At 37.9% G+C, this 25,934-nt stretch overlaps 1 protein-coding gene across 1 annotated transcript in view; it reads left to right on the forward strand.

The window, feature by feature from the left end:
• Window positions 1-25,934, forward strand: part of IL1RAPL1 (interleukin 1 receptor accessory protein like 1) — a 4,037,132-nt gene that overhangs the window by 13,961 nt on the left and 3,997,237 nt on the right. The window lies entirely within an intron of this gene.

The following is a 25,934-nucleotide window of genomic DNA, read 5'->3' on the forward strand; positions in this document are numbered from 1 at the left end:
AATGAGGTGTTATTTGTTTCGATACCCACTTCTGAAGATAACAATCAAAATAAATATTATTAACCATTAAATCATTATTAGCAATTTTATTTATAATAATAGCAATATAAGAATGTTTAAAATACAGCTTCCCTATATCCTTAAAAATCAGTCCTAGTATCATATATTCTAGAAGTATTGGTGGAGACAGTTTTAAGACCAGTTATAATGGAGAGGTTTAGTGTTCACTAAAATGGATATATGAAATATTGAAAACAGGTTTACAAAAGCTACAGCCTTATATAATGCAACAGAAGTCCAGAACAAATCAACCAACAAATCAGAATATTTTTTTCTAAAAAAAGTGTCAGTTAACAAAGTTGTACCCTTTTATGTCCTACAATGCATCTGTCATGCATAGTAGTTAGAACTAACAAGTTATGGACTATTGAAATATTTGGTTTTTCTTCCTTCTCTTGACCTACAGGAATAGCTTCAGAAATGATCTCTTGGAGCATCATGATGACTGGACTCCTTTTGGAAATATTATCATCCCAATTAAATGAGTAAGAAGAGATGTCATTGTCTGTAGGCATTGCTCTTTCCTAATGTTACCTCATATTGTGAAACTTCTAACTTGTGTCTCAAAGGAATTTCCTTTGTTTTGAATTATGTATCATTTTAACTAGTGGCATTTCCTTTTTTTGTTTCCCTATTTTCAGAGATTTTAATTTAGCTTTAATACTCTGTGCAATTCTGTTTAATTCAGCAATATCCTTAGTTGCTTTAACCTGTCCAAAGGTATTTTTTTATTTTCACCAATAACTGATTCATTATAATACAATCGCTTGCAATGAGACTGGTGATGCTCCAGTCTGTGGCATACCTATGTGCTGTGACTATCCATTTCTTCCAAAAAGTAGCTTTCCTTTCATTCCAAAGGGGGTTACAGTATTCTTAAATGCCTTTAGTCATCATGGTGTAATGTTCATCTCAGTCCCGTTATTAAGTAGCATCGCATTAATATGACTATTTGTTTCAGAAGTGATCTATTTTTGAAAATTATCAGATAGCTGTTTCTAATTTTGTAGTAAATTATTATTTATCTTTGCGTTAAAGATGATAAAACCTCAATCAAAATGCCTTTAATTTGCCCTGGCATACATAGCATCCAGCAAGTCCTGTTTTTCAACCGCTCTATAGCTCCACCACACTATTTTCTGTTTCTAGACATTCCTCCATTCTACATTGGCCATTTCTATTGAAATTTCTAAAGGCCTTGGATACAGACATGAGTGAAAAGAATTACCACAATCTGAAGACAAGGTGAGAGATTATTGCAGCGATACACAACCAAGCTGAAGATAGAAATATTTTTGATATGACAACTGCCAAGTCTAGAAAAACAAAAAAACAAAATTAGTATAATCCGATTCCGTTTAAGAAATATACTGATTGGTGCAGAAGTCTGATGGCATTTAAGGATCTTATTATCATCTTTGATTGAAAGGCAAACTGCTTTTCAAAAGAGCTAGATAGATAGCCACAGCATACAGGTGAGCTGTAGAATGCCATAAAAGTCTCATAGAAAGTGATTATGTTAAATAGAATCACTTGTTTTTAGAAGTAAACGATACAGTTGTACAATTTAAAGAAACGTTTGTTGTACAGGTTGTATACATAATGGACTAAAGAACTCTACGATATCTGATGTCTTTTTTCTCTTATGTGTTACAGCAGTCTGGTTTTACATTTTCTGTAGGCTTATTCAATATGCACGGATATCATAAACCATAATTAACATTTTCAGCTAAACAAGAATATCTTTAGCTAACCTCCATTTTTTTTAGTTACTATTGCCATATTGTATTGATATCTTCACACACGTATCACAATGCCTACAAGGGATTCCCTGTGGTTACCTATTAACTACTCTATATGTTGTGGTTAATTCCTATAGCAGCTGTATACCAGGTGAACGTAATATTTCCCCATTTTTAATTTTTCTGGTCTTAATAATTTTCATGAAACAGGAATTGATAATGGTAAAATGTGAATATCACAGACTGAGATAGTTTAAAATTCTTGAGCAAATTATAACTAATTATATTGTTATACTATTATATTATTACATAAAACTTAGTTCTTGAGCATAACATTCATTTGCAAACCATTGACCAGTGCTATGCAGGAGTTAAATACTTAACCAATCAACACACAAAAGAAACAGCCAAACAAATGCTGTACACTCCAAGCAAGCCTACAGTATATATCATGGCATTTTATGTTGGCGAAATTGTTAAAAACTTATAATTAGATGGACTTTAGTAATGTACCTCTAAATTACTATTATGTACCATTAAGCATGGGGCATTTGGAATAATGCAGCAGACTGTCACCTCATTAAGTAATTATGTTAAAAAGGAAGTATAAAACAACTATAAAGAAGAGTTAGGATAACAAATAGGAATGTCACTGAAGAAAATGGTCATGTCTTCTAAAGCCTTTTACCAGTTTCCTTTCTGTTGGTTTAATGTAATATATCAGGGTAGAAAAGTCATATTTCATAAAGAGTACCAGTTATTTCATTCAAGTATCCTAGAGAACCATAGCTTAATAGAGCATTTACAAGTCTTTAGTATTGGAACTTAATCTTTTGAAATGTATTTTTATGCATACAAATGAAAGGATCCAAGTGATTTTTAAATTATTGAAGATACATTGAGTTACATGCATGTACTAGAAAATAACTTCATATTCTAGATAACTGGAAAGGAAAGAACTTTGATTTGCATCGAATTTGAAAATGAAGACTTGCCAAAGGGCTCACATTCTTCCCTGGATTAGGCTGACGGCAAAAGGCAATGTAATTTTTGTACTATGGTATCCTTAGTCACAAAAACATCTTAACGTTTATACATTCTGCTTCTGTTGAAGGAGGATTAAACATTCAAACCTTGAATGATCACAATCTTTCAAATAACTAGTTCTTTTTATAAAGTACATTTGAACCCATTTAAGTTTATATAAATATGTTTGTATATTACACTCCGACATGGGTCTCACTGAGTTGTAAATAAAATAGAACGTTCTGTATTTTCCAAATAAAAATTGTGTAGAATATCACATTTAATGTATTGCAAATTATCTAATAACAACATAAGCTGCATTTTTTTCAAATCAAAAGTTATTTTATTTATTTAGTTAGTTATTTGTTCAGGTATTTAATTAGTTGCATTTGTTGACCAATAATGATCTGATTGATCCTCTTTCAAGGAGACCTGAGGAAAGAAAATTCTCCAGCAAAAGAACATTAATAGTGTTCTAAATGGTGAACTGAATGATAAGAAATAATGAATGCATTATCAGGAATCAGACCTATGGAAAAGAAAATATTTATGAATAGAAATTAAGCATAGTTACCGAATGAAAGCATCAGGTGACCCTCACATGACCTGGCAGACCATTTCAAACAGTGAATAATTCAGTTATGTGCACTAATAATATGCAAAGAAGCAATGAACTGCAGAAAAACATGCATGCAAACTCAGTTAATCTATAACAAAGATATTCACTTTATGTAAATGTTGAAATTGCTGTATTGAATTATGTCTTTTCATTTTTCTAACATTGTGACAAGCCAATTGCAAATATCATGGAGCTAATCTGTAAATGTTTAATTAGCTGTATGAAGTATGTCCTTTTGTAACATGTGAAATGTAACTTGCAATTATTGTGGAGCTTTTCTCCACAGGCGTCCACTGAAAACGTGCTCTTCTTGGCCCAGTGGACTTCCCGGTCATCAAACTTAATTAAAATAAAATAAAATAATCATCACATTAAGGTTACAATGCTAAAAAGCAAGCACAGCACATCAACATAGGAAGAATGATGTGTGGAAAAGGGTTACACAAAACAAAAAGTGAGGTACAGGAAATGGATTACAACAGGTCAAGGGAAACTTAATTGAGTTGTTTATAATGTGAAAAAATGTACAGGTGATAAATGTGCATTTTTAGGTGTCTAATTCTCCTCGGGACTGAATGTCAGAAGATTATTAGCAGGAAGGAGGAGATTATGAAAGCAAGCAAACAAAGAGATCTAATACGGTGTCAAAAATGGGAAAGCAAACAATGGGTGTATAGTGAAGTAGCAAAAACTAATAACACACAAAACTTCACAAAAGGAAATAGACCTTCCACCAGCAGCCATAAATGTAGTCAAATAAATCCAAATAGTCCAAACAAAGTTTTATTGTAGACAATAATCCAAGTAATACCAAGAAATACGGACTGGCTAAGCGCTTTCATCCAAAACAACAGGACTTTATCAAACCGTAGTGCTTCACCAGTTGAAAGAGTTTAAACTATACAATCAATTAACAATTAAACATTAATTCACAGTTATTAAGATGTTTTCGTCATAAAATGAAATAAAATAGAGGTGTAATATTCTAAACAGTAAAAATGATACAATTAATAACATAATTTAAAATACTTAGTATTTAAACCTAAACATTTATAAATCTTGTGCTCTGTCCTTTAAAATGAGAGCATTCGTTCATACCTGAGGGTCTATTAGCTCCCAATTTAAGTTGCCATTTTAATTCACTTTTATGTATTTTATTACGCCAGTCTCCACCTCTGGGGTCCTTTTTAATAATTTAAAGGATCCCAAACTTAAATCTAGCTTCACCAGTACATGACAAGGTGTGCTTTAATAGGGCATTTTTGGTATTTTTGTTAGCTATTGCATAATGGTGTTTGCATATACAATTATGGAGAAACATCTCCTTTTTTCCATCATAAAATGCCCTGCAACTCTGGCATGTACTCAGATATGTTAAACCACTACTATTACAGTTACCAGTAGCCAAGAACACTTTTACATGAAATTCCTCAATTGTAATAAATGGTTCTTCTAAAATAAAAGTACAGTAATTACATGCCCCACATTTTTTGTCCCTTGATGTTTAGTGGTCTTATGAAGTGGGTGTTCAAAATAAAACTTCATGTTTGGCCCCATTTTATATGGATTGGCAGGAATGATCAGTTGAGCTTATTATGTTTTCTCTGGATTTTCAGACAGAAAAGCTGCAATAATAGTGAAAATGAGTATACAGATATACACCAAGCATTACAATATAGTGAAGGACGAGACAAAATTCAAGGAAACTATGCAATGATAATCATTTTAATTAATTTGAAGTCATACTGGTATCATATCTTTCTATGTAAATGTTAGAAAAATACAAGCATTTATGACAAACATATACTCTTACTAGAAACATTAAGGCTGATGAAAGAAAATGCATAGCAATGCACTTAAAGGGTGTAAATGCAGGTAACATGTCTAACACAAAAATGCATAAATTATTAAACAAAGAAATATTCTTAAAACAATAAGAGCTACATGGATGAGAAAGTAAGTCATAATATAACTAGCAGTGGAAATATAAATATATATATATATATATATATAAGAAAGAGAGCTTGTGTGGGTGTGTGTCTGTAGGTGTATATATACATATACACACACACACACACACACACACACACACACACACACACACACACACACACACACACACACATGTATCTTCTTCTTCTTTCAGCTTTTCCCAGTTAGGGGTCGCCACAGCAGTTCACCTGTCTGCCATTGATTGGTAGTGGAGATTTACAGTGTCGCATTGCCCGCCTCCACTGAAGGCACACACATGCACACACTCACGCCTAGGGCCAATTTAGAGTGTCCGATCCCCTTACTTTGGGATGTGGGAGGGAACCAGAGCACCTGGAGGAAACCCAAACACAAGTATGTATACATTCCATAAATAGCTGGTTAAAAAATGACATGGTAGCACTCATCGCACTCATGGCTGTATCTATTTCTAGATTCCTGGACCAGTCATTAGATAATAAAATGATGCCTGCAATCTGAACTTTGGCTTGTACCAACTCATAATGCTTATTTCAATGGTTACTTGCCATAGTATGACACCTTTTGGGTGGAATTTGGGTGATTATGGTATAACTGCTGCTTAAGATAACGCTGTCCTTAGGCTGTAGGATAAATAACTTATAAGTTGCCAAGTGATGCCTAAGACCACATGTAACAATTAAGTTTTAACTTGGTTCTACTTTACTAAATAGTTGTGCTTGAAGAGTTATAAAAATGTGAGAACTATAATAAGCAGGGAATTCAAAACATGGAAGATATGGAAAGGTATGCCTTTGTTTACAAGAATGACTTAGAACTGTAAAAATGACTAACATTTGTCTGTTTTTTGTAAAAGTTAATTTGTTTATTCAACTTTTAATGGCATGTTGGCCAAATGGCCATTTATTGTATACATATCAGTGAACATGCCATTCATCAAAAGGCCATATAATCGCACAAAATATCCTCGAATTATCATAGATGGCCAACATACAGGAAAGGGATCAAAAGTACAGTTGTGTACACTTACCATAAATGTCGATGTTCAAGTGTATTCACTGTTGCAGTCCTAAGCAATGGGTTATCTGGCTCCCAGTAGTCCTCGATTGCCAGAATACCAAAGGTAAGTAAATATGACATCGGCTTTTGTCTGTTGTAAAGATGTCAGAACGTCTGATACAAAAGGAGGCAGCCGACGTAACTTCCTCAGTCTTTCTTGCCATAACAGTCAGGAGCCCCAAAAAACAAGGCTTAAACCAAAAATAAAGTAACTTTGGTAAAGTAAACCAAATTCAGCCTGCAACTTAGGAAAGAAGAGCAGATGAGGACCAAAAAAAGGGGAAGGAGGGAGAGAAACCAGGACTGTAACAGTGAATACACTCGAGCATCTACATTTATGGTAAGTGTACACAACTGTACTATGTTCATTGTGTTTCACTGTTGCAGTCCTAACCAATGGGTTGATTACCAAAGCCCAGAGAAAAGGGAGGAGGTACCAACAGAACCAAGGATTGGAGAGAATGCTCTGCAGAACAGCAGTGGCAAACCCGGCCCTGGCTCTAGAAAACAAAGTCAAATTATAATGCTTTGAGAAAGTATGAACAGAAGACCATGTGGCAGCCTCTAAAATGTCTTTAGTAGGGACACCCCTTAAAAAGACTGCAGAAGTGGAAGCTACTCTTGTGGAGTGGATCCTAACCCCTTGAGGAGGAACATTGCCATGAAAGGAATAACAGAAAGGAATACAGTGTGCATTCCATTTAGAAATGGTTTGCTTAGAGATAGCTTTGCCCTGAGCTTCAGTGGCAAAACTGACCAATAGCTGTGCTGATATCTGAAGGTCTTTAGTCCTGTCCAGGTAAAACCTGAGCTGTCTGTGCACATCAAGAGAATGCAGGATCCTTTCACCTCTATTTCAAGGATTAGGAAAGAAAGTAGGAAGGTGTATGGACTGATTAAGAGTCAGGCTAGAAACCACCTTCGGCATAAAAGAGGGATTAGTTCTCAGAGAGATACGATCTGCATGGAAGATAAGAAAATGATCCACAGCCATCAAAGCTTGCAGCTCCAAAACTCTCCTTGCTGAAGGTATAGCCAAGAGGAAGGCAGTTTTCAAAGATAGAAACTTTAAATCTGCAGTGGCAGCTGGCTCAAAAGGAGGAAGAGTGAGTTTCTCTAAAACAAAATTAAGATCCCAGGCTGGAGTAGGTGCCCTTCTGGGAGGTTTTAAGTTGCAAGCACCTCTGAGAAACATTTTCATCTGGGGATGAGAGAAAATGCATTGCTCAAAAGAACAATGAGCAGAAATGGCTGAAGCATGGATCTTGATAGAGGAAAAAAAAAGACCACCTTGAAGCAAATCATCCAAATATTCCAGGATCAGAGGAAGAGTAGGCTGAGAAGAAGATTCCCCTCTAGCCTGCATCCAGTGAGAGAATCGTTCCCATTTTCCAGCGTAGGACTTCCTAGTGCTTGGCCTCCTGGCCTCCTGAAATACATTAACCACCTGCTGGGAAAGGGAAGAAGAAATGGATTGATTCATACAATGAGCCATGCTGCCAAATAGAGAGACTGAAGATGAGGTTGTAGAATGTTTCCCCTTCCTGAACCAAAAGATCTGGTTTCAGAGGAAGACGCCAAGGAGAAAATTGGGAGAGACTGCACAGCAGTGGATACCAATGCTGTCTGGGCCAGTCTGGAGCTATGAGAATGATCCTTGGTCTTTCATCCCTGATCTTCAATAATACTCTGGGAAGAAGAGGAAGAGGAGGGAAGCCATAAACTGACAATATCATCCAAGTGAAGGACAGACCATCCACTCTGCAGGCCTTGCTGTGATGCTGTCTGGCGCAAAAAAGTGGTAGAAGGTTGTGGCCTGGGGTGGAGAAAAGATCCACCTGAGGAGTGCCCCAACATTGAATGATGCTGTAAAAGACTCTGTATTCAGTTGCCACTCGTGAGGATCCAGGGTCTGTCTGCTCAACTTGTCTGCCAAAACATTGAGTCTCCCTGGAAGAAACTGAGCTAAGAGATGTAGGCCCAAGGATGCTGCTGTGGACCAGAGAATCATGCTTTTTCTGCACAGGGGGTAAGAATGAGTCCCTCCCTGCTTGCTGATGTACCACATGACTGTGGTGTTGTCTGTTCTGACAAGCAGAGTTCCTGGAGAAAAAAATGTTTGAAAGCCAGTAAGTTCTGCTGAACTGCTATCAACTCCTTTAGATTTATGTGCAAGTGCATCTGTTGGGCGTTCCAACGTCCCTGTATACAGCTGCCATCCAGGCGAGCTCCCCAGGCACAGTCCGATGCATCCGTGGTAAGAACTTGAATGGCAGGAGGTGGGCAAAAAGGTATGCCTTTGTTATGTAGACAGGCTGTTGCCCACCATAAAAACTCTGTCTGCAGACATGGAAGCAGATGAATTATCATGCCCAGGTCCTGTGTGTGTTGACACCACATATGCAGTCTGGCATATGGAATCAAGAGAATGCAAGAGGCCATGTATCCCAGAGCTTGTAGGTATTTAATTGCAGGGAGCTGGGACAGGCTTGCCAAATCCTTGAAGTAAACTGAAAGAGTTGCCTGCTTCTCCTGGGTGAGATATATCATCTGGGCGGCTATGTTCAGACTTGCTCCCAGGAATGTTATCTCCTTGGATGGAACCATTTTTGATTTTTCCTCGTTGAGAGTGTAACCCAGGGAAGAGAGAAGAGTCTTTGCAAATTCCAGATCCTTTAACAGCTGTTCCTGAGAATTTGCTTGAATTAGACAGTCGTCTAAGTATGGATAAATCTGAATTATCTTCTGCCTGCAAAAAGCAATGACTGGAGCCAGGCACTTTGTGAAAACTCTGGGAGCAGTAGATAAGCCAAAGGGCAGCACAGAGAATTCATAATGTTGCTTGCCCACTCAGAAACAAAGGTATTGCTTGCAACTTTCCCTGATAGGGATGTGCAGATAAGCTTTTTTGAGCTCCAAAGTTACCAGCAAGGAGTCCTTGTCTAACATTGGTAGCAACTGATGCAGAGTGAGCATTTTGAACTTTGAAATTTCCAAGAAAGAGTTCAGAATGGATAGAGCTAGGATAGGACACCAGGTGCCTTCTTTTTTTGGAACTAAGAAAAGTCTGGAATAGAAGCTCTGGCCTACCTTCTGAGCAGGAACTGATTCTATTACCTCCAGATGTTCTACTTCTGCCCTTTGGTTTAGAGGAGCGTCCATGAATCCTCTGGGCACCAGAAAGGTGTGGAAAGAAAACCTGTGCCCTAGGGATTCAGTTTTGAGGGCCCATGTGTCATCCGTGATGGTGGCCCAGACATTTGCAAAAATGGTCAACCTTCCACTAAAGGAAACTCTGAGCAAGCAGGAACAGGCAGAAGTTGGACAAAGTCATTGAGAATGTTTGGATTGAGATGTAGGCTTAGAAGAAGTTCCCACCTCAGAAGTGGAAGCATGCCATCATTTAGACCTTTGAGGGTTAGCCACCTGCCCCCTAGAAGATTTGTAACCTGTAGTCCTAGAACGGTTCTGTCTGCTGGTATCAGGAAACATCCAACTCTTAGAAGGGTAATTCCTGCTGAAGCAAGGAGGTTAAACTTGCAGAAATTCTTTAACTGTTTGCATAGACTTGGCCTTATCCTCCATCTTTTTGAGCACGTCCTCTGCTTTGCTGCCAAAAAAGACTGTCCTTATGTAAAGTTACATCTAAAAGCTTAGACGTGACAGGCTCTGGAAGGGGCTGTTCCCTGAGCTAAGCATGCCTTCTGATAACAGATCCAGTAGCTGTCATCCTGCAGGAAGCTTCTAGAATGTCAAAACCACAATGTAATGAATGTTTATTGACAAGACTGGCAGAATTCAGCAAATCTGCATATCCTTACTCTCTGCCAAAAGAGGCACACTTGCAGTCTTTGACTTAATAGCCTCAAAGGTGTGCCACTGACACTTAAGCATATGAAAAAGGCAATTAGTAGACCTAATAGCAAGAGTGGCAGAGGTATAAACTTTTTTACCCCACCTACCTAGGTTCCTAGATTCCCTGTCAGAAGGAACAGGATTCTTGGCAACAGTTGGTCTTAACTCCTTTAGGCCCTTGAGAAATAACCTGTAGGTCAGCTAGCGGATTCCTAAAAAGAAACAAATGAGAATCAGGGACTCTATAGTACCTATCAGGTTTCCTGGGAGCAGGAGGAACAGAATTCGGAGACAAGGAATTTTCCAGAAAAATATCATCATCCACTTCCAACACTGGAGGAATAGCCATAGGCTTATACTGAGGCAAATCCAGAAACTCCCTGATCCTTTTCTTAGATTTGGGATAATCCTGTCTTTCCCACTTAAAATGCTCCCTAAGAGTATTCAAAGTATCACCAAAAGAGAAATCCTCTGGAGGAGAAGCAGAAGGAATGGATTCCTCTGCATCTGAATCCTCAAAAGGAGAAAAAACCTGAGAAGCTTCCTCTTTATCAGCAGAAATGCTAGAAGTATCAGAACCTGAATACGATAAAACTTCTGGAGAGAAATCCCTACCCCTTTTTGAAGGAGGAGGCTGTGAACCCCTAATAAGAGTCAAAAGGTCATTAACCATTTTAACCATTTGAGCTTGAGGGGAATGTGAGGAAGCTGGAGCCTATTTCTTCACAGGTTTACAACTGGAGGATTTACCTGCAAATCTGAAGGACTCAGGAGGCTAGGACACTGCCAAAGTAGTGGTAGAGGTCGTTGGTATGAGCCTGCTGTCGGAACGAAGAACGAAGGCCTTGGAAACTGGCACCAGCTTAGCGGCTCCTGATCCAGCTAAAGAGATGACAGGCAGAAGGTCAGAGGACAAAATGGAAGCCAGAGGCCTGGGGTCTCTGAAATGGTCTCAACCGACGCCTGCGGTTGAAAATCCAAGGACTGCAGGGGCTGAAAATGTGCCTCACTAGCTACCGCAGGGCTGACGACCAACTTAACATCATCGGAAGACTTGACCCTCTGAAACCTGTTGGGGTCCTTATCCTTACACTTCTTAGGGATATCTGAAGCCTGAAGACCAGCGGACACCATACTGACAAACCTAGGCCACACTCCAAAATGCTTCAACTTTGTAGTCGGAAATCAAAAAGGTAAACGGCCGACTGGCACTCATGCAAAAATGCTTCTGCTTCGGGCTTCGTGGCAAGGAAGACTGAGGAAGTGACGTTGGCTACCTCCTTTTGTATTGGACGTTCTGACATCCTTTACAACTGATGACAGCAGATGTCATATTTACTTACCATTGGTATTCTGTCCGATCGAGGGCTACCGGGAGCTGGATAACCTATTGGTTAGGACTGCAACAGTGAAACACGATGAATATCTACATTCTTAATGGTAACATAGTGATAAAGAAATCTGGCCTCTCCCCACTGTAGTGTAGTCTCAGAGTTGGTATATATAATTAGCTGGGGTCTGGGGAGTGTAGCCTCCCACATTTGGAGGATTTGATGAACATTGGACCCTCCTTGCATAGGGGGTTGTACCCCCACACCCGGGTTTATGTTAAATGTTCAAACATCCAAAATGTCGAACATTACATGGTCGAGACCAAATGTTCGACATTTGGATGTTCGAACATAAAACAAAAGTAAAAACAGAAAAAAAAGCTTTAACTGTGTAGGCAGGGGGCAAGTCCTCCTGCACCCCCCACACCCCCTACTTAAATATAGCAACTCTGAGACCGCATTTCAGTGCAGAAAAGGGAAATTCTCCCTATCTGCACTGAATGGTGCCGTTGAAAGTCTATCTTTGAGCAATCAGAATTTCGAACGTTTGGTCTCGACCATGTAACGTTCGAAATGCTGAGTGTTCAAAGATTTGACAGGTACCCCCACACCCCCTAATGTGGGAGGCTGCACCCCCACACCCCTGCCAATTATATATAGCATCTCCTAGATCGTACTGCAGTGGAGAAAGGGCAGATTTCCTTATCACTACATTACTGTTAAGTATGTAGTTCAATCCCTTTCCTGTATTTTAGCCAACTATGATCATTCAATCATATTTGAATCTCTACAAATTAATGCTTCCAACCATTTTACCTACACCCATTCCATCCTTAAAACTTTTGTACCTACATTTTACCATGCATGCACTCACTATTTCGCAGTTTCTAAAACTCTCATGTAAAGTACATCCTGGTTTGGCTTCCCTAGATAAGTTGATAAGAATTTTCTAAATTTGTTTGCAATAGTTTAAGCCTACTTAGGAAATGTACTAAACAAATAAACCATTAAAGAAGTCAGCATTCCAGGTCTCTGGAATACATCTTTAATTGTTCCATTTCACAAAGGTGTTTCTTCCATGCCTCGCCATAATTACCAACCAGTTGTTATCTTATCTCTCTCTCACCTTTAAAGTGTTTGGGACATGTGTACATTCTTAATTTCTTAAACATCTGTTTCCAAACATTCTTATCTCTAACTGGATATCACCATGGAACAAACACAGCACTGTTTGATAAAACTGAATATTGCAGAAAGATTTTTATTAAACAGAAGACTGTGTCTCCTCCTTAAACTTATCTAAAGCCATCGATATGATCAGTCTTAAGCTATTGTTGAACCACCTCTCTTCAGTGTATGACCTTTAGTGCTTGCATGCAGTTTCCGTGTTAACCTGAATTTATTGATCAGCCTGCTATAAAGGGGTAATTTTTCTTTCTATCTGCTATCTGCTCTTAGAATGCCACAAGCCTATATCCTTAGACCTTTATTATTTACTGCCTTTGGGAGTAATATCCAAGATCATTATTTTGAAGCTAAACTGAACTGAACTGATATGTGGATTGCATGCCTATCCTATTACATCCATTCGTCTTTTTTTAGCCCTAGGACCTAAAGTCACTATTGCAATATTTTCGAGTAGTGGTGAAAAAATAAAATTAAAAGGTTATTAAAATATATTAATAAAATTCTATCAGAATGTCCTAACACTGTCCATAGTAAAGCAGAAGAGCACCGCATGACACTAGCAAGACATGGGATTACTCTAGTTTGATTAGCAGCCTGCAGTCACCTGAGCCTGTAGCATTTTATACCTGATTAGCATAATGCAGAGACCATAAGTGTCAGCTAGGCCAGTACCATTTACACCTGACTGGCATAATGCACAAATCATTAGTGTCAGCTGAGACTGCAACATTCTGCACCCGACTGTCATAATGTACAGGCAATAAGTATCAGGGAGGCCAGTAACATTTTACACCTGGCTGGTGTAATGTACAGACCATGAATGTTAGCTGTCAGAAATATTATACTCCTGGCTGAAGCAATGCATAGACCATGACTCTCCCATGTCATACTAATGATACTCATTTCAAAGTGATTGCATGTGCAGTGTAAATGTGATCAAGTTACTTAATGGTGAAAAACAGAAGTTATGCTGTGTATGGGATAGCCTGAGCAGTAGAGTCATTTCTGAACTTAGAAACTTGCACTCTGTATCACATATACAATGAGCAGCAGTCTAAGTCTCAGGGAAGATGAATACATTTTGCGACCTCTAATTACTCCTGTAAGCATATATTATGAATGCAAATAACCAGTTTGTTACAAGGTGCATTCTTTGCTATACCAATTTGTTAGAAGGTGCATTCTTTGTTAGGCCTATACTTATTCCCATGAGCATATGTCATTTTTTTATAAAATTCATTATTTGCTGTATGTCTATATTTATTACCATGAGCATATATCAATTTGTTACAAGTTACATTCATTTCTATAACAATTTGTTACAAGGTGCATTCTTTATTAGGGCTGTACTTATTCCCATGAGCATATACCAATTTTTTACATGGCACATTCCTTGCTATATGCCTTTATGTATTCCTGTGAGCATACACCAATTGTCATATGGTACATTCTTTGCTATACCAATTTGTTGCAAGGTACATTCTTTGCTAGGTCTATACTTATTCCTATTAGTTATACTAATTTGTTATAAAATATATTGTTTGCTATAATCCTTATGTATTCCCATGAGCGTATACCAATTTGTTGCAAGTTACATTCTTTGCTATACCAGTTTTTTACAAGGTACATTCTTTGTTAGGTCTATACTTATTCCCATGAGCATACTTTATGATTGTTAGCAACAAATTTATTAGAATAGGTAAAGCAGGAAAAATGCAAGGTAACTGTGCATGGATAACAAGTAAAATTGTTTAATGAAAAATGTAGTACATTTTCTTATATGCAAATGGGATTTGAAGTAAATAACAACATTTCATAGTGCACTTTCATGCAAAACTATTATACTGTTTGAAATGTATGAACTTTGCTGTGTAATTGCAAAGTAGAAGCTTATGTTAACTCATTCCTTTCAATGGGGCTCTTAAAGTTTGCACTGTGACTTCCAAAGGTAGTGCCTAAGCTTTTTGATATAATCAAATGATATCCTTTCATTTCAAATAAATCTTTGTATCTCTGGAATCATAGTTGTTACTAAAGAAGTGTAAATGGCAAACACTTTAGTAAAAACAATTTTTTTTACAGTGATACTATTCTTTAGATTCTAGGTGTTGAACCAGATTTTGTAAATCACAATAAACACAGTAACTATTAAGTTTGCAATATTTTGTAAACAATTTACAATATCTCAGCAACCACTCTGCCTGTGCTACTTGGTTGTCAAGGAAATCAGGAAGGAAAAGAACGCATTACTATACACATGAGTTAGCTATGGAGAACAGACATACCTCTTAACCTCTTGCACAAGAAATCTGGACAAAGTCAAATAAAACTGGGGACAGAGGTCCAAAAATAAGTCTTTCTCTTATAATCTTAGAAAATTGCTAGAATAAAAGATGTGTTAGCATGCATTTTGTGAGGGATATGAAGTCTGAAACACAAATGTTTGTCATTATTTAGTGACCAAGCCTCAATGATTTGGCATAAAACCACAAATTTTATGAAAAACAGATCAAAAACATTAGTCAACAATCTCAACATTCTGTGAAAATCTGGACATTTGAGTGGTATGAGAACACATGAGCAATTTCAGTTCTTTAGAATGGCAATGCCAAGGTACTGGATGACAAGACAAAATGTGGAATGAACTGAGAAGCTATAGAAATGTAACTTCTTTCATAAAAGGAATAACATTGTATCAAGCTGCTGACATAGTAGTTTCAAAGAAAATAGCTGGCAAAATAACATAATGCAGTGGGTCATATGCTACAGGGAATGCCGTACATGAGTTACCTGCACAACATATTAGTGAAAGGACATAACGACAAAGAAATGCTGAATAATCCAAAAGGAGTTAGAGGCTGGCTCAGTTTCTTCAGCTACTAAAGTTTTACTACAAAGGAGGTCACTATTTAAGTTGATAAAATGATGCAAAAGGACACTTAGGGTAAAATGAGATTACAATCAAAACAGAGGAGATATCAATGCACTTTTGATGTAGTTATACTGGTATTTCTATGACATGATGTTTCACCTGTATGAAATAATATTTCTTTTATGGTTGAAGTTCCCGTATTGTACAGAAGGAGGCATCCCCTGTGCTATGGTCTCTACAGATAAATGAAAGAAGCATAATCTAGACTGAATAAACCCATTGTGAGCAGGAAATAAGTTCTGTCAATACATAAATGGAAAACATTTACACTACCAGCCATTATTTTCAAACTTCAGTGCATGAAAAGAAATATGTTTAATGTCAGTAGCTTGACTTTTGCACTGTCCCCTGATTTTAGGAGCAGACAGTATAAAAAGGAAATAAAGCCAGAGTGCTGCTGAGAGTATGGAAGGAACAGCTAGGCACAGTTTCTAGGAAACCATTCATGAGTGTAGCCCAACCTTAGCACAGAAGTAACTGCTAGGCACAGCATTTAGGAAAGCACTGAGGAGTGTAATCCATCATTAGTACAGAAGTAACTGCTAGACACCGCTTCTAGGAGACCAGTGAGGAGTGTAGCCCATCCTTAGTACAGAAGTAACTGCTAGGCACAGCATTTAGGAAACTACTGAGGAGTGTAACCCGTCCTTAGCACAGAAGTAACTGCTAGGCAGAGTCTAGGAAACCATTCAGGAGTGCAGCCCATCCTTAGCACAGAAGTAACTGCTAGGCACAGCATTTAGGAAACCATTCAAGAGTGTAACCCGTCCTTAGCACAGACGTAACTGCTAGGCACAGAGTCTAGGAAACCATTCAGGAGTGCAGCCCATCCTTAGCACAGAAGTAACTGCTAGGCACAGCATTTAGGAAACCACTGAGGAGTGTAACCCATCCTTAGTACAGAAGTAACTGCTAGGCACAGCACCTAGGAAACCATATTCAGGAGTGCAGCCCATCCTTAGCACAGAAGCAACTGCTAGGCACAGCATTTAGGAAACCACTGAGGAGTGTAGCCCATCCTTAGTACAGAAGTAACTGCTAGGCACAGCACCTAGGAAACCATTCAGGAGTGCAGCCCATCCTTAGCACAGAAGTAACTGCTAGGCACAGCTTCTAGGAGATCATTGAGGAGTATAGACCATCTTTCCCACAGCACTCTGTGGTTAAATCAGTTGCACAGAGTCACACATCAGGCAAATAGAGGCCAAGGGAGTAAAACTCTAGACTAGATGACGTTGCTCATTAGTAAGTTCATAGTCTTAGTCTATTGTGCAGACTGCCAGAAGGGCTGACCGTATTACTATATGAAATTTACAGAACCAAAACATGGATGGTTCACGAAATGTATAGTATATATCCTTATTGACATAATAGTCTTTCACTAATACAGATATTTGCAGAGACTGGATATTACCTGTAAGTGAAAGGGTGACTTTAAAGTTATAATTGGTGATACCTTACCTAAGTAATATTGGAAAAACAACTTGTATGTGCACCAAGACTCACTTTCTGCTTTTAAGTCAGTTATTCCTGAAAAATTGCTGGGAGACCATAGAGAGGGCCCTCTTGTCCTATAGAAATGAAGCCCATAGCAAAGACTTAATATATGTTTATCTAGAGTGAACAAACATGTTGAAGATTTAACTCACAGATATGTAGGATATGAGATATTGTGGATCATTCCACCCTCAGAATTACCTGTTGCTCCATGACTGCACACATATATTGACTTAGCAGAATCATTCATTTCAAATGTATTTCTCTTAGTCATAGGTGCTGCATCTACATAGACAAATGTACTCCACATGGAATCTATCACTTTGGAAAAAACATGACAGATATCAGGAAAATGTTCTCAAGGAATGAATTGCCAAAACAAGTTATGCAAAATAACTGGATGGAGGTCGCCTCAGAAAAGTTCAAAAGCTTCAGAAAACAGATTAATATTAAGCATGCTATATCAGCCATCTCTTATTCAACCAGCAACCAGATAATATAGAGATTTATGTAGACTTTTGAAAAGGCAGTGACATATGTAGTCTCAGATTAAAAAACTGCTGCAGCTCATGTTATACAATTTCTTATTTACATACAGAAATGACAAGAAGACAAGCTGCTGTCCTTTTTCTGAAAAGAAACTGAGGTCATGACTGGACTAATGACGCTTGATATTTACAGATATGGTCATGATCAAGAAATTCAAAATGTGCAGGATGGCACATTTGGAAGTTTTTGACATGAGTCATATATTTGGGTAAGATAATGTAGTAAAATGCAAGTGGCACTCCTGCCATATTACTGCAATGGCACATGCCCTTTGACGCATTCTGCAGACAGAGGATACGGGATCATGAAAACAAATGCAGACTTTATCAGACATTCCAGCTAACCTACGGTCGGCAATCCAATACCAAAATCGTTCTTTGTTTATATATTTATGTTTACTAGATGCTTACTAAAGAACATTTGGATGATCCAGATAATGTCTTCTGAAGAATGTGAATAATGGATGTCCTGCAACAGATGGAGAGATTGAGGGGGGGGGGGGGATTGATGTCTCAGACCTGAGGAAAAAGTTGTGTGGAATTTCTGGACAAAACACTGAGAGAATAACCTTCTAGTATCAGTCAAAAAAAGAAGGAATCAGTTAAGATCCTAGTGTTCCCTACACATACAAAGCTGAGGATCCAGCCAGAAAAAAAAAACAAAAAAAAAAAAAACGGAGGAATGTGTCTTGACTGAGACATGTAGCACCAAGAAATGGCAGCTGTACTATTCTGAACAACAGAGGTATAGCTAAATTATGAATATTTTCTTCATTGCATAGAAGAAAATCTCAGTGAGAAACTATATTTATGACAAGGACAATGCATATTATGATTTTTTTCACTAAATCTAGTAATGTAATTATGTTATTAATGGGGATGGCACTGAAAAAATAACTATTTTCTAGCAATTCTACAGCAGTGACTGATCAGATGTACATATAACCTAGCATTTGCTACTTCTTGCTTAATATCCATAGCCTTCTGGGACTAAATGGAAGAGGAGAGGAACAGTAATACATACAGCTAATGCATGTCAGTATTTTATGTGTACATTCCTCCGGAGTACACTTTGTATTCTGTCACAAAGTAAAGCATAAGTGTACTTAAATTTAACAAGACAAAGATAGATTTTTGAGGAAGGATCGATAATAACAGGTACAATATGTTACTGTGGCTTGAGCTGTTAACCTGTGCGATCTACATATGCAGATGAGCAATACACCTGGAATAAGAGAACTAACACACTGCACTGCTTACAGTGTACAAGGTCTACGTGCACAAATTACATTACGCCATAATTAAAGAGGAGCACTCTCAGTAGATAATGTACCATGCTCCGGTAGAAGCACCGCTTATGGACTTACAGGCAGCACTGTGGCTCAGTGACAATGAAAAACGAGAATACTACAACTATTGTTTGACTGACTGTCAATTAGAAACAAGATAACTTTTATTGTTGTTCTTCTTTTGGCTTTTCCCGGTTAGGGGTCGCCAGAGCCTGACTCCAGTCCGCTAATGATTAGCAGTAGATTTTTACAGTGCCAGCCTGACGCCCAACGAAGGCATTCCCAATAATGCATGTCTTTTGAAAGCCACTTGGCCACGGGGAGGACATGCAGACTGCACACAGAAGATGCTCCAGCTGAAAATAGAACAGGAGAACCTCTTGCTGTGAGGCAACAATGCTACTGCTGCACCACAGCGGCTTTATAATAATTTTAGCATGCAGTTTTAATCATATACATCTTTATTTGTAAAATATACAGAAGTAAATGCAAAGACAGACAGACCCAAACACACACACACACACACACACACACACACACACACACACACACACACACACACACACACACACACACACACACACAGCTCACACATATGCATATCTATTTAAATATTCACAGAGAGTATTTACACACACACACACACACACACACACACACACACACATAGATATATATATATATATATATATATATATATATATACGTACCTATATATAAATACAAATATGCATGTAGAAATAAATATGGATGTGCATGCATGTGTGTGTGTCTCTGTATGAGAAGGCACACATGCATGCTTGCATGTGCACAGTGCATGAGTGTGTCTGCTTGCATGTGTTTGTGTGTACTGATATACAAAGATATTTTTCTGGATAAGCACTATTTACATGAAGGGAAAAGGAGTTGTTGACCAGGTTGTAGCAAAAAAAAAAAACGAGGAGCTCAGTGCTTCCAACAGAACAGTTTTACAATGACTAATTGTATTGTACCTTGTGGGCATAAACTGTACCAACTCACATTATAAAGCAAGGGCAAGTTTAAATAAACCATAACGCTATGGTTAAAATTTAACAGTCTATTTATCTATTGCTGGAAGGGAATCAGAGTGTAAGTGTTCTTATGCAAGCTTTATTGTAGTCTAGCACAATTTCTGTGTATTTAAGTATTCGATCTTTCATTTCTTATTGTTTACCCACTTAATCTGATAGGATTTCATGTGAACTGGGGACTATCTATAGCACTAAGTTAGCAGAGGGCATAGTAACTCACTAAGACTGATGCCATTTAGTGAGTGTAATTCAACTCAGCTTTAAATTTGCTTTATAATAATTATTTTATTATCTAAACAAATAAGCATATTCAAAGTAAGACCATGTTTATAGTACAGTGATCCAAACCCTATTATGATAAAAATAAAGTTATTTACATTATAAAAACTGTGAAAAGAAATTCAGGTGTTACACATTGTGAGCATCCAGATAGTAAATATAATGATTAAGTGAATGTCCTTCAGGTAGCTATCATAAGTAACTTAAATTTATCTGGCATCATCTAAATGATACTCAGAAAATAAAAACAATGACTATTTAAAGTGATGACAGTATCTTCTTCTTTCAGCTTTTTCCCGGTTAGGGTTGTCGCCACAGCAGATCATCTGTCTGCTCATGATTGGCAGTGGAGTTTTACAGTGTCGAGTTGCCAGCCCGGCGCCCAAACTTCCACAGAAGGCACACACATGCACACACTCACACCTATGGCCAATTTAGAGTGTCCAATCCACCTACTGCATGTCTTTGGGATGTGGGAGGAAACCAGAGCACCTGGAGGAAGCCCATGCAACCACAGGGAGGACATGCAGACTCTGCACAGAAGGCACCCCAGATGAGAATCGAACCGGAGAACCTCTTGCTGTGAGGTGACAACACTAACCACTGCACCACCGTAATGGCAAAAAGAAAAAAAAAAGAAAAAAAGAAAAACAGTGAAAGACAACTGGGATGAACTTCAAGATGTTTCAAGACACCTCCATTTATCTTCATAAAACTCCCTATAGAGTTCAACCAAACTGCACAACAAGCTATACACTAAATATTCTTTAAAAAGATGAATTGGCACATGACTGCAAAAGCCATCCTTGAAAATCAATATCAAGAATGCTAAACACTCCAGCACAGTCTGAGCTGAAGCCTCCTGCGTTCACAAGATACTCACAAACAAGCAGTCCGCCAGCATCAAGCCAATATCTAGATATAAATGACTGAGAACTGATTGAATGAAATAATATAATGAAATAACCAAAGTTTGCTCAGTCAGGTGGTCCTGCCATCTTTGCCGATGTGCAGAAGAAAGTATACATCCAAAGGCAACCTCACCAACTGATTTACTTTGAACCAGTCATACATAGCAAGGCCTCTACTCACAAAGGCTCAGATTTAACATCTTACCAGTGTGGTAGCATTTGGATGAAGAATTATCGTCATTGCAGAACATATTGAGTGCATGGGGCTAATAATATACAATAAAGGGAAAAACTATGGAAATGTGATTAACAACTACATTTATCTGAACACAAGAGCTATTAATGGAAACAAACATAAAGCTCCAACTATTAAAATGGCTAGAGGTTGGGAAGAGTTATTGACAAAACTGAACATACAATAAGGACAATGAACTCAATGAATGAAAAATAGCAGGTACTAGGTAAATGCAAGGATAAAAATTCACATAGTAAAAAAAAAAAAAAAAAAACAGATCTCTTACAGTTACAAAAATCAAAAAGGCAACATTACATTAAGGAAAGAACAGACATACTGTAATTAGTAGGCTGAATCCTGCCAATGAAAAAGAAAAGGCTTTGTGAGAAAAGTTAAAAATGAGCACATACAAAACAGTCCATTTCAAAATAAAGGCCTCTGGAGCTGTAAGAAAATGATCACAATTAGTGCTACACCATTGGCCCCATTTCCAAAAGACTTGCTATCAGAGTAAGTGACCCTTTACTCTGAGAGCAGGCTGAGAGCAGATGTTATGGAATCTGGTCCCAGTAGTAAGCTTAATAATAGCTAGGCCTTACACCGATGTAAGTCACACAGTCACCAGGTCATTCAGAATCAGGGCAGCCTTACACTGAGAGCAACTCATTAACACATGTAATGATGTTTGGTGGGATGAGTGATGTAATAAACAGATTTGGTTATTTTTCATGAAGTACAAAAATTGACAAATGAGATGACATCAACATTCTGATCATAGAAAATGGTAATCTTGTATTATTGTAATAGCCAAAGGAGGATAGAATCCTTGCCTAGATAAATGAGATATGCAGTAGAAAGAAATTTTAACATAGCAGCAAAGTAAAGTAAATGTTTAGAACTTTATTTATTTATTTTTATTTATTTTACATTTATTGGCCGGGCTAGTCTAACTAGATACATGTCCATTTTCAGTAGAGGCCCGGGGAGATAAGCTCCAAGACAGAACAATGAAAACAACACATAACAAATAAGCCACTGTAAACAAGAATCATATTTACAATGCATATTACAGGTTAACACAAAAAATTCAGTGAGGACAAACAGCCTAGCAGTACAGAATACAGGCATAATATAGCATATGGGTACAATATATAATATTCTAGAGGGGGATAGTAATTGTGGTCAATAAGGAAGGAAAAACAGTTTATGAGTAGAGAGGGTAGGAAGAGCCAAGTTTGAAGAGACACATGACTAGTCAGGTTTAGTACAGGGGCATAACCAGTGTGTTCTAAGGAACAGTTTCAATTTGTTTTTGAAGAGTGATAGTGAGGGAAGTGAGGAAAGTTCACTGGGGAGAAGATTCCAGGCTTTTCCAACGGTATTAGAGAAGAGAGAGTCACCAGTCTTGTTGTTCGGTTTAGAGGTAAGTACTAGAAGTTTGTGAGATGACCTTAAGGACCTCAGATTTTTATAGGGGGTGATGAGGGTGGATAGAATAGGAGTATTGGAAGGTTTATAAAGAGTGTTATGGGCTATGGATAGTTGGTGGAATTTAATCAGGTTTTGTAGTTCAAGCCATCCCAGCTGCTTTATATTAATGCAATGGTGGGTTGCCTGTAGCAAATCTGGCAATGTTATTGTAGGACATTTCCAATTTGCTGAGGTTATTTTTAGATAGCGTAGTAAAAATGGGCGAGGCATAAATAAGTGAAGAGATTAGATGAGTGTGAGCTATAGTTTTAGGTGTAGGTAAAAGGAAGGTTTTAATCCTATAGAGAGAGCCAAGTTTTTTGTTGACAGTTTTTATAGTATTGCTGATATGGATATCAAAGTTCAGATTGTTGTCAATGTTGATACCCAGTAGTTTGGTGGTTGGGTCTGGTGATATAATAGTTTTATTGGTGGAGATAACCAAGAAATCAAAAGGAGAGGACTTGTGAGTAGGAGAGAAGAGGAGGAGTTTAGTTTTTTGGGGGTTTAGGAGAAGGCACCACTGTGTGAACCATTGTTCAACTGTGTTAAATGCTTTCTGGGTAAGAGAATGAAGTTCAGAAGAGGAAGTGGCTGAGCGTATCAGTGTGGAGTCATCAGCGTATTGTATGCATGTGGCTTGGGGGATGACCTGATGAAGGTCATTAATAAATATGGAGAAAAGTAGAGGTCCTAGGATGGACCCTTGAGGGACACCAAGGTTAACGGGCAGGAGGGTGGATAGAGACTTGTGCCATAGTACAGCCTGTTGTCTTTTATCTAGGTAGGACTGGAACCACTTTATGGAAGATTTATTTAGTGACAGAGATTTAAGTATTTTGATGAGAATCTGGTGATTTACCATGTCAAATGCTTTAGACAGGTCAATAAATAGTGCCGAAGAAAGATTGTTAAGGTTCCGGTTTTTATTGATACAATCAGTGAAGGAAAGAAGGGCAGTAGTAGTGCTATGTGAAGGTCTGAATCCATGTTGACAGTTGGAAAGTAAATTATTTTGGGTTAAGTGGTCAAGTAATTGTCTATGAATGCATTTCTCCATGATCTTTGCCAAAGGAGAGAGAAGGGCAATGGGGCGGTAGTTAGAGAGTTCAGTGGAGTGTCCACCTTTATGGTGGGGGATTATATGGGAGATTTTCCATAAGCTAGGGATATAACCTTCAGTAATAGTTCTGTTGATCAGAATGGAAATGGGATAAGTGATAGCTTTGGCTGATTGTTGAAGAAATTCAGCAGGTAGTTGGTCTGCTGAGGGAGAGCATGGTTTTAGTTTCTGTAGTAGGGTTAGAATATATGTTGTTGGGACAGGTTGAATATGAAAAGGAGGGGGTGAGGTAGATTTATAGGAAGGTAGAGTGAAGTTATTAGGTGATAGCTGACTAGCTAGTGTTTGGATAGCATTAGTAAAAAAGGTATTGAAAGCATTGGTTGTATTCATGGGATTTTTGTGGTCAGTATTTTGAGGGTTTGGAGTAGTGGATTGACCTGGATGGAGTAGCTGGTTAATGGTAGTCCAAAATTGTTGTGGGTTATTTTGGTTAGTTTGTTGAGATTGTAGGTAGTAGTTTCTTTTATTGGAGATTATAGCTTAGCTTTCTTGGTATAATTTCTTAACTGTCTAAAGGTTTGTTGGCTACAGGGTTTTTAGTCATTCTCCATTTTGCCCAAAATTTATTTCTAAGATGTATTTTGTGTTTTGTTTCTCTTGACAGCCATGGTGCAGAGTTGGTTTTAAATCTAATTAATCTGGTTGGAGCATGGTAGTTAAGAATGGCAAGGAAGTTAGAGTTAAACTAATTAACAGCTTTTTCTAAAGGGAGATGTCATAAGGGAGACCACTTGCAAGCTCTTAGTTCCATTTGGAGTAGATCAGGGTTAAAGTTCTTTTTAGATCTGATGTTTCTGACAGATGTTGGAATGGGAGTATTGGTTTTATGCCTGATGATGTAGGTAAGTAAGTGGTCACTTATATCATCAGGGAGGGTTCCAGAATCATAAATGTGAGGATGATGGTTTATGAGAATCCAGTCTAATAAGCTTGCTTTCTTATTAGATTTATTTATCCTGGTGGGGGAGGTAATGGTTTGCGAGTACCCATATAGGTTAATGTGGGTTGTAGGGAGGCTGCTACAATAGCAGTTCCAATCAATGTTTATATCGCCTAGCATTATGGTTTCTTGGGACAGGTGTTGAGAAAGCCAACAAAGGATATTTTCCATGGTGGCAGTGTTGTTACCAGGTGGTAGATACATACAGATAATATAGATGGATTTGGCATTGTTAAGATGAAGTTTGGAGATAAGAATTTCTGCATTGGAATCTAGAGGTAGTTTACAGTCGTAAGTGGTTAACTGTAAGCTAGATTTATATAGAATAGCAACCCCACCACCTTTCTTGGCTACTCGGACAAGTCTCGAGATATTATATCCAGGTGGGATGATTTCATTGTCTTTGGTTACAGGTTTTAACCATGTTTCTGTTAAGCAGAGAACATCAAAGGAGTAGACTTCAGCTAGAGCTTGGAGTTGAGTTACTTTATTGTTAATACTATGTATATTAAGATGAGCTATTAAGAGGGAGTTAGATGGTTTCGTAAGTGTATGAGTAGGTGATTGCTTGTGGTTATGGATAGAGATATGAGTTGTTGATGGGCCTGGGTTAGGGTGGATGTCACCATCCTTTAATGAGAGTAGTGGACTTAGATAGTTTGGGTTAGGGAATCTGCTGTAGAGAAGTAGGCCTTTCCTGGTATTTAGATTGTTGTATTTTATGTGTAGTGTTCTATGATACTTTGGAAGTATGTAGTTGGGTGAAGATGTTATATTAGCATGGATAAAAAGGAGAGGAAGGGT

Source organism: Protopterus annectens, chromosome 5.part0 (genome assembly GCF_019279795.1).
Source record: "Protopterus annectens isolate FY-2018-M chromosome 5.part0, PAN1.0, whole genome shotgun sequence".
Classification (NCBI taxonomy): Eukaryota; Metazoa; Chordata; order Ceratodontiformes; family Protopteridae; genus Protopterus; species Protopterus annectens.